The following is an 8,523-nucleotide window of genomic DNA, read 5'->3' on the forward strand; positions in this document are numbered from 1 at the left end:
TAAAAAAAAAAAAAAAAACTAATCAAAGATAGAAATTCCAATCTCAAAGCCAACCCACAACCACCAAAATAAAACCCACAACAACCCAGGCCAAGAAAATCAACCCACATCACCAAGCTCCAAAACCTTTGGTCCAACCTCCAATCCCACATCGACCCACAAGATTTCCAAGCCGCACTTATCATCTTCCTCGGCGACTACTGTGACCGTGGACCCCACACCCGCCAGGTCATCGACTTCCTCATCTCCTTGCGCTCCTCATACCCGAACCAGACCCACGTGTTCTTGTCCGGAAACCACGACTTCGCCTTCGCAGCGTTCCTCGGCTTGTTGCCAAAGCCACTTGATGGGTCCCACTTCTCGGAGGGTTGGAGAGAGTACGAGGATAATGAGGAACCACTTTTGAATCCTATGATGTTCCTCATGGATCTTCTGGTACGTAATGTATGGAAAAGATCTCTTTTTTTGGGATTTGATTGGGTGTAGGGAAATGGGGTGTATTTGATTTGTTTGGCTCTTGGTTATCTAATGCGATGTGGGTTTGTTGTGTTTTGCGTGTTATGGTTCTTTGATTTGGTTTTGGCTGTGGGTTGATTTTCTTGGCCTGGGTTGTTGTGGATTTTATTTTGGTGGTTGTGGGTTGGCTTTGAAATTGGAATTTCTGGCTTTGATTAGTTTTTTTTAAAATAATTTCTGGGTTTGTGTTCTTGGATCTGGGTTTGTGTTCTTGTTGTTCTTGTTCAAGGCACACTTAGATCTCAATTCATAAGATTTTTAGTTTTTAATTCTGTTTTTAATTTTTTTATTTAGTTAAAATTAATAAATTAATTTTTTTTTTTAATTTAGATGCTGATGTGGCATTAAAAAATATTTTTTATTATTAATTTAGGCTACGTGAACATTAGTTTATTATTATTTAACTTTTCCGTTTGCCACGTCTGCAATATCCGTTTCTGATGTAACGGCAGTGACTAAAATGAAAGCGTTTTTCAGGAGAGGGACTAAAAGCGGTAAAAAAAAAACTTAGGGACTAAAACGGAAATCGGCTGAAAATGTAGGGATCAAAATGTGTTTTTCGCCTAAGTTTTATTATGCACGTAAGACTTAAGTCTTGACAAGTACCTATTGGAAAACCCAAGATCAACAACGGGAAATTGGTGTGAAAAAAAATTAATTAGATAGAAAAAGTTACTATACGTGTTACCTTTCTATGGGATACATCCAACGATAATGAACTGGGCCAGCAACTTTGGCTTCACTAGCCAAATGCATGACTAGATGTACCATCACTGTAAAAAAAGAGGGAGAGAATATCCTTTCCAACTCACACAATGTTGCTGCAATTCTCTTCTCAAGAGCCCCAAGTTCATCCACATTTAGTACTTTGGAACATATCTTCCTAAAGAAACAAGATAAGTCAATTAAAGGCCTACTCACTTCAAGAGGCAATAATCCGTGTATTGCTATCGAAAAAAGTTGCTGCATTAAGATGTAATTATCATGGCTCTTCATCTCACTAATCTTGCGTTCTTTGAGTTTAACACAACGTGAGATTTTTGAAGAATATCCATCTGGCACTCTTACATCCTTGAAAACTTGTAGAAAACTATCATTTTCACTAGCATTCATATGGTAGCAAGCATGTGGCATACGTGTCTTATCATTCCCAACCTTTTTCAAGTGAAATTAACTTCTTATAACCATATCCTTTAAGTCTTGATGTGCCTTCAAGTTATCCTTTGTCTTGCCATCCAATTTCAACAATGTGTCGATTATATTATCGACTACATTCTTTTCAATATGCATCACGTCAAACTTGTGACACAACACATGGTTTTCCCAATAAGGTAAGGTGAAAAATATACTTCTCTTCTTCCACATAGTTAAGGCTTTCTCCCCGTTTTTTCTTTTATTAGGCAAATTAACTATTTTCTTTCCAAACACATGATTGACTATAGCATCCGTTTATAACATGATTTCCCCTCCAGATACTGTAATAGGAGCTAATCTCGCATCAACATGCCCATTAAATGATTGTTTTGCTTACGAAATTTATGATCACTATCCAAGAATTGCTTATGTCCAATGTAACTAAATTTCCTTCCATATTTCAACCAACGAGATTGACTATCATAGTTATAAGGAGGACATGCAAGAGTACCTTTGGTACTCCAACCTAAGATATCACCATATGCAGGAAAATAATTTATGGTCCACAATAATGTAGCATGCATTTGGAATGATTTTTTGGAAGACACATCAAACGTTTTTACTCCAACATCCCATAACTCCTTCAATTCTTCTACTAAGGGTTATAAGTACAAATCTTTATCATTCCCGAGCGAGGTTGGAGCGGGAATCAGTAATGATAGCATGAAAAAAGACTTTTTCATGCATATCCATGGAAGGAGATTGTATGAGATCAAAATGATAGGCCATGTACTATGAGTACTACTCATATTTTCATACGGGCTGAATCTATCAATTGCTAATCCAAGCCTTACATTCGGATGAGAACTCTATGTACTTAGAGTCAAATGATTTCCAAGCATCAGAATCAGAAGGATGCCTTAGTAACCTGTCATTCACACAACCTTTGGCATGCCACTTCATATGATTGGCTGTTTCAGGAGACATAAATAGTCGTTGCAATCTTGGCTTTAAGGGGAACCACCGTAGGATCTTTGTAGTTTTTTTTTTTTTTTTTTGGAAGAAGCATTAGTACTTTGTTGACCTTTAGACTCATTACTTTCCCATCCTGAACGGTTACAGTTTAGACAAGCTTCAAGATTGGCATTCTCCTTCCAATATAAAATACAATCTTTAGGACAAGCATGAATCTTCTCATAGGTCAAGCCCAAATCCTTAATAATCTTCTTAGCCTCATAACAATCTTTTGGCAACTTAGCATTTGAATGAAGAAAATCAAGCAAAAATTGCAACAACATGGTAAATGATTTGTTGGTTCAACCATTAAGACACTTCATGTGGTACAAATTCACAATATCTGACAATTTGCTAAAATGCTTACAACCTTCATAACAAGGTTGATTAGCATCTTCAAGCAATTTCATAAACCGAAATGTATCTTCATTAGGACCTTCTACAGGACCTTTTGTGGGTTGTTGCCCAGTAGGGACTTTTTCCATTGGCCTAGACGCCATATCTTGTATGGAGAACATCTCATGCAACATGTCACAAAGATCGGCATACTCTATCGGGTTTTCTTGAACTTGACTATTAGGAATTTCAGAAGAAGTCTGTGCAGATGATAATTCCCCATTAAAAATCCAAGGGTTATAACCCCTACAAATCCCTTTTGATACTCAGTGAACCCGTACGACATTTATAGGCCACGAATTTGTATGCACACATTGTTTGCACGGACATGATATCGTTCCATCCGAGTGTGCATGGTTAGATGCAAAATTCAAAAACTATTGGACTCCATCTAAATATTCTCGCGACCTTCTATTCGTAAGTTTCTTCCAACTCCTATCCATTGCTAAAAAGTGGTTTACAAGAAATACCTATAATGTCATTTCATGAAAGCACAAAGCAAGAGTTAACACACATTTCATTTACACAATTTCACTTTAATTTAAGAAACAAATCATTTTTAATCATTCATTTTCAGTTATGTTCCTAACAAAACAATGAATTTAAATGCATAGAGAAGTTATCAATACATTTACTAACTATAACATCATTACTAGCAATAGCCTAAAATGAATTAATCAAATAATAACCACTCAACAAGAATCATCCAATATTACACAAAATAGTTAACACTCCCAATATCAAATAAAACCACTTTATTACTCCATACAAGCCACCAACTTGCCCCAATTCAACAACCCACTACAACTAGAGAGAGAGAGAGAGAGAGAGAGAGAGAGAGAGAGAGAGAGAGAGCACCTTAATTATTTCATCAAAAGGAATTGAGATCCTGTATCTTCCCAACAGTACTACTGCAATTTTCTCTTCTATATATGTCACCATTCACCTGTAAAAAGCAAAGGAGACTTGATAATGGCAAGACACTGTATAGATATCATATGATAGAATAGTGATTAATGACATAAGCTAAGAAAGCTGAAAACTTGAGAAAAGATGCACATGGGAATGGAGTCCTGTATAGTGAATTCATTGCAAATTAAAATACTTAAACATGTTACTTAATTAGTTGATATTATAGTGAACAATATATTCTAAACATTAGTAAAAGACTTTGTAACACAAATCCTAGCTCTACATTTGCTTTAGGAAGAGGAGAAAAGTTGGAAAACAGATTTACTAAATTTACTCCAAGTTGGAAAACAGATTTACTAGATTTACTCCAATATTTATTTAGAGATATAACTACATTAACGAAAAAGAACTTAGACTTAACCACAACAGAGTTTTGATTTGAAGAAAATTGTTAGCTAAAACAACTAACATTACACTTACTAAGAAAACCATATTTTGAACAAAAGCAAAACCAAATCCAACTCCTCAAAATTCCATTTAGCAAGCTTATGATTTTAGCAGATGCAAAATAATTGAGGTAATGAGAAATACTGTTTTCATGTGTACCAAGTAATAGAAGTTTCTGGATATGCTTTTCAGCTTTAGCTTCTTGCTCTATTCTCCTTCCAAGTAATAGAAGACGCACCTGTCAAGCTAGGCCAAAAGTCAAATGAAACCCCCAAAAAAAAAAAAAAAAAATTAGTACATTGGACTACTTGAGGAAATCGTTAAATCAATAAACTTACATATATTTTTATCCAATTTGTTATATAATGATAGCTCAAGTGAGATCACAAGTCACGATACAATCAGCTAGCTATTTAGTGTGATATTTTTATCCAACTTGTAACAAGATTGCAAAAGTGAAATTACAGAACATGGGATGAATCACCAAACACATAGTCAAGCTTCATAAGAAACACTACCAATTAAGACAACATAGATAGGCACCACTACAACCAAAAGATTATAAGTTTAAAACAAATTGGTTCACTTAGCATAAGAAAACGAACTTTCTTCTAGTCCACATGGTCAAAATCAAATTCACAAGAAACACAATCCCAAATGTTATAACCCTATATACAATCAACTAGGAACCACCAATATATCTTTTCCTTTCCCACATTTTCTCTATAACCAAACAAACCCAAAATGCAATATTTCAAAACCAACCAAACAAACCCACATTTTCTCTTTCTTTTCTTGTTTTCTCGAAAACCAAATATGGAGTATAAACTAAAATGCTGTCAAGTTCACAGTTGAGATACTCAATCTACCTTTACCTGACTAACCTGAAATGATCTAGCACCATACACCAAAGCTCAAAACCAAATCACTCATATGACACTTTTAGCTCATTCAAACTTTCAAACAAAACTTAAAAACCATCACATTTTTGTATATTATTCACCATCATATCTCCAACATAACAAATCAAACACCCAAAAAAAAAAAAAAACACACACACACACAAGAAATTAACCAAATAGATCTCAGAAAATTAACCAAATAAATTTACCAAAAACACAATAATTTGAACACAATAAATTAATACCAATTCAAACACCCAATGAATTAACTAAATTCATAAAATCACCAAACCAAAAAAAAAAAAAAAAACCCAAACCTTGAGTGGGATGGAACCGAGAGAGAGTGAGAGTACCTTTGGATTGGGAGATGGAGATAGATGTAGAAGCAAGATTCCTTGCACAATGAGTATAGATCAATCAAAAAAAAAAAGGAAAGCTTACGGATCGGAATGATGTTGACGGTGAAGGGTGGTTTTGTCGAGCTTAAGGACGGAGCGAAAGGTGGAGATGTTGGTGACGGAGCAAAGGGTCATTTTGTGGAGCTCAGGGATGGTGTGGAGGGTGGAGATGTTGGTGGCGGAGCAGAGGGTGGCTTTGTCGAGCTTGGGGATGGAGTGGGGGTGGAGATGTTGGTGGCGGAATGGAGGGTGGCGAAGCGGAGCGAAGCACGACGAGGATTTGGAATTGAGAGTTTGGAGAGAGTGAGAGTTTCGGATTGAGAGAGAGTGAGAGTGAGAATGATAAGTGGGAAAGTGTATTAAGTGGGAAAAGTGAAACCCTAAGAGGGTAGACGAAAATAATAGAAGGAAATTTTGGGGCTGGAGATTTAAAGGTTTATAGCGGTGGTCTAACCCGCTGCTATAACTAAGAAAAAACGCCGCAAAAGGAGTCCTTATTATGGCAGTCATACAAAGCGTTGCTACAACTCGCATATTGTGGCGGGTTTCAGGAGTGCCGCTATATCTACATTACCACCTCTAAAACATATATATGGCGGTGGCTTTATGTCTTGCCGATGTAGGATGCTGCAAAAGACCATACCTATAGCGACGGTCCCAAAAAATGCCGCAATAGACCTTATGTACAGTGGCGGCCTCAAAAAACGCTGTAATAGGCGACATATAGCAGCGTTTTTGGCACCTGCCGCAATAGTCCAGTTTTTTTGTAGTGCTAATCTCTATTTTATAGGGTGTATAAAGCAAGATATTTCCCTAATTGCTCTTTCATGGATGCAGTTCTTGGCCACAATCCCTCTTATGTACGGTGTAGTTTGCTGGCAACAAGGGAGATTATTAGGGAGGGAGCGTGTTGGAAGGTGGGGAGGTGGCAGAAAAATTCAAGTATCAATGCATAAGTGGTTGTCCCATAAACCTGTGTTCTTGGGGGAGGCTCAGCCAAAAATGTTAGTACGTGAGCTGATGGACACCGAGACTATGCAGTGGGATAGGTAGAAAATCTTTGACCTCTTTGCTTATAGAACTCGAATGTAAATCCTATCCATTCCTTTACAGAACAACACAGCACGAGATAGCCTGATTTGGAAGGAAAATGGCAGCAAAAATTTCACGGTAAAATCAGCATACCAGGTAGCACTGAGAATAAAGGACCAAGCACAAAGTGAGCACTCAAGGGCTAGGTTGGATCAGCCAATATGGAAGAAAATATGGAAATTAAATGTCCCTCTAAAGGTACGTACATTTCTATGGCGAGCGTGCTCAAATATTCTGCCCACAAAGGGAAATTTGCATAGGCGCAAGCTGCAGGTAGAGCCAATGTGTGGGTAGTGCTACCAGTGTACAGAAACTGTTGAACATGTGCTGTTGGAGTGCTCGCTAGCTAGAAATGTCTGGGCTTTAAGCAGTGGAAAAATCCAAACATTCACAAATGCAACTTCAGAATTTTACTCTATTCAGGTTGATGATCGACAAACTTACTCAACAGGAATTAGAGCAGTGGGTGACGGTGTCGTGGGCAATTTGGAACACGAGAAATAAGTTCTGCTTTGAAAAAACCCAACGGCATCCAGAACAAATTCTTAGAGAGGCTACTGATTTTTTAGTGGAGTATCAAAGACTAAACACAGCACAAGTGTAGAATGGTGGCTTTTTCCATGGTTGTTGTTCTCAGCTCTACCATCAGTGTTTTTATTCAGGCTACTGTTTTATTTTTCTTTCTTTGGCCTCGACCTAACTTGGTTATTTAATGTAGGTTATTCTTTGATGTATTTTTTTTCTATATGTGGCCCTCCTGCTCTGCCCAGGATGCTAATGGCCAATTTTGTAATACTTTAGTCCCTTTACATCAATAATATTTCTATCAGTTATCTCAAAAAATGTTCGCGTACCAGAAGCATATTCAACGTTTGTATTTGCATGTAGTAATTTACTACATGTTGTCATTAGGGACTATAACGTATCAACTCAAATAAGCTGCCAGCTTACTACTAATTCAGTATATATGATCACAATGCAATAATCGTAAGTGTATCATCTTAAGAGGCTGTGATTTCATTGGAGATTTTACGAAAGACTATGAAAAATACAAATATAGTAGTTTGAATTGAAAATAAATTATTTGGCTAAAATGGTTTAGATTACCGCATACTGACTTCCGAATCTCAGCCCTATTTGATGAGATAAAGAATCAGGCTGTCTAACTTCATGAATGAATGCATTTGGTAGGACATTGACACACCATTTTTTTTAAGAGAGGAAGCTTCAAAATTTTCATTAAGAATGCACTAAATCGACCATATACAAGCATCTTTGGGAGGGTCACATTTTATCCAAACAATGCAATTTGAAATACAGTCTAGCAAAAAATATATGAACCACCCTTTGAGATATAGTTGGGGAAATAATAGTTCCTTCGTGAGTTTTGTGATAAGCATAACACTTGATGAAAATTCAAAGACTCTTAATTTTTTCTTGGTTTAATTTTGTGATAACTTTCTATTAGGACATATGTGTTTTACTTGTTAGGAACATATGTCACTATTTTCTGTAATTGACTTATCCTTTGACAAAACGCACTTTTCTTGTATTTAGGTAGATTTAGGATGTGTTGAAATACTTCAAGACATCATGTTTCAAGATCAAGTGTTGAAACCTTCAAGTCTGTCCAAGAAAACAAGCTGAGAGTGCAAATTCATTAAAGCTTGATAGCTGGCTCGACAGCATCTATCAAGTTTAAGAAAGCTATT

Source organism: Quercus robur, chromosome 5 (assembly GCF_932294415.1).
Source record: "Quercus robur chromosome 5, dhQueRobu3.1, whole genome shotgun sequence".
Lineage (NCBI taxonomy): Eukaryota > Viridiplantae > Streptophyta > Magnoliopsida > Fagales > Fagaceae > Quercus > Quercus robur.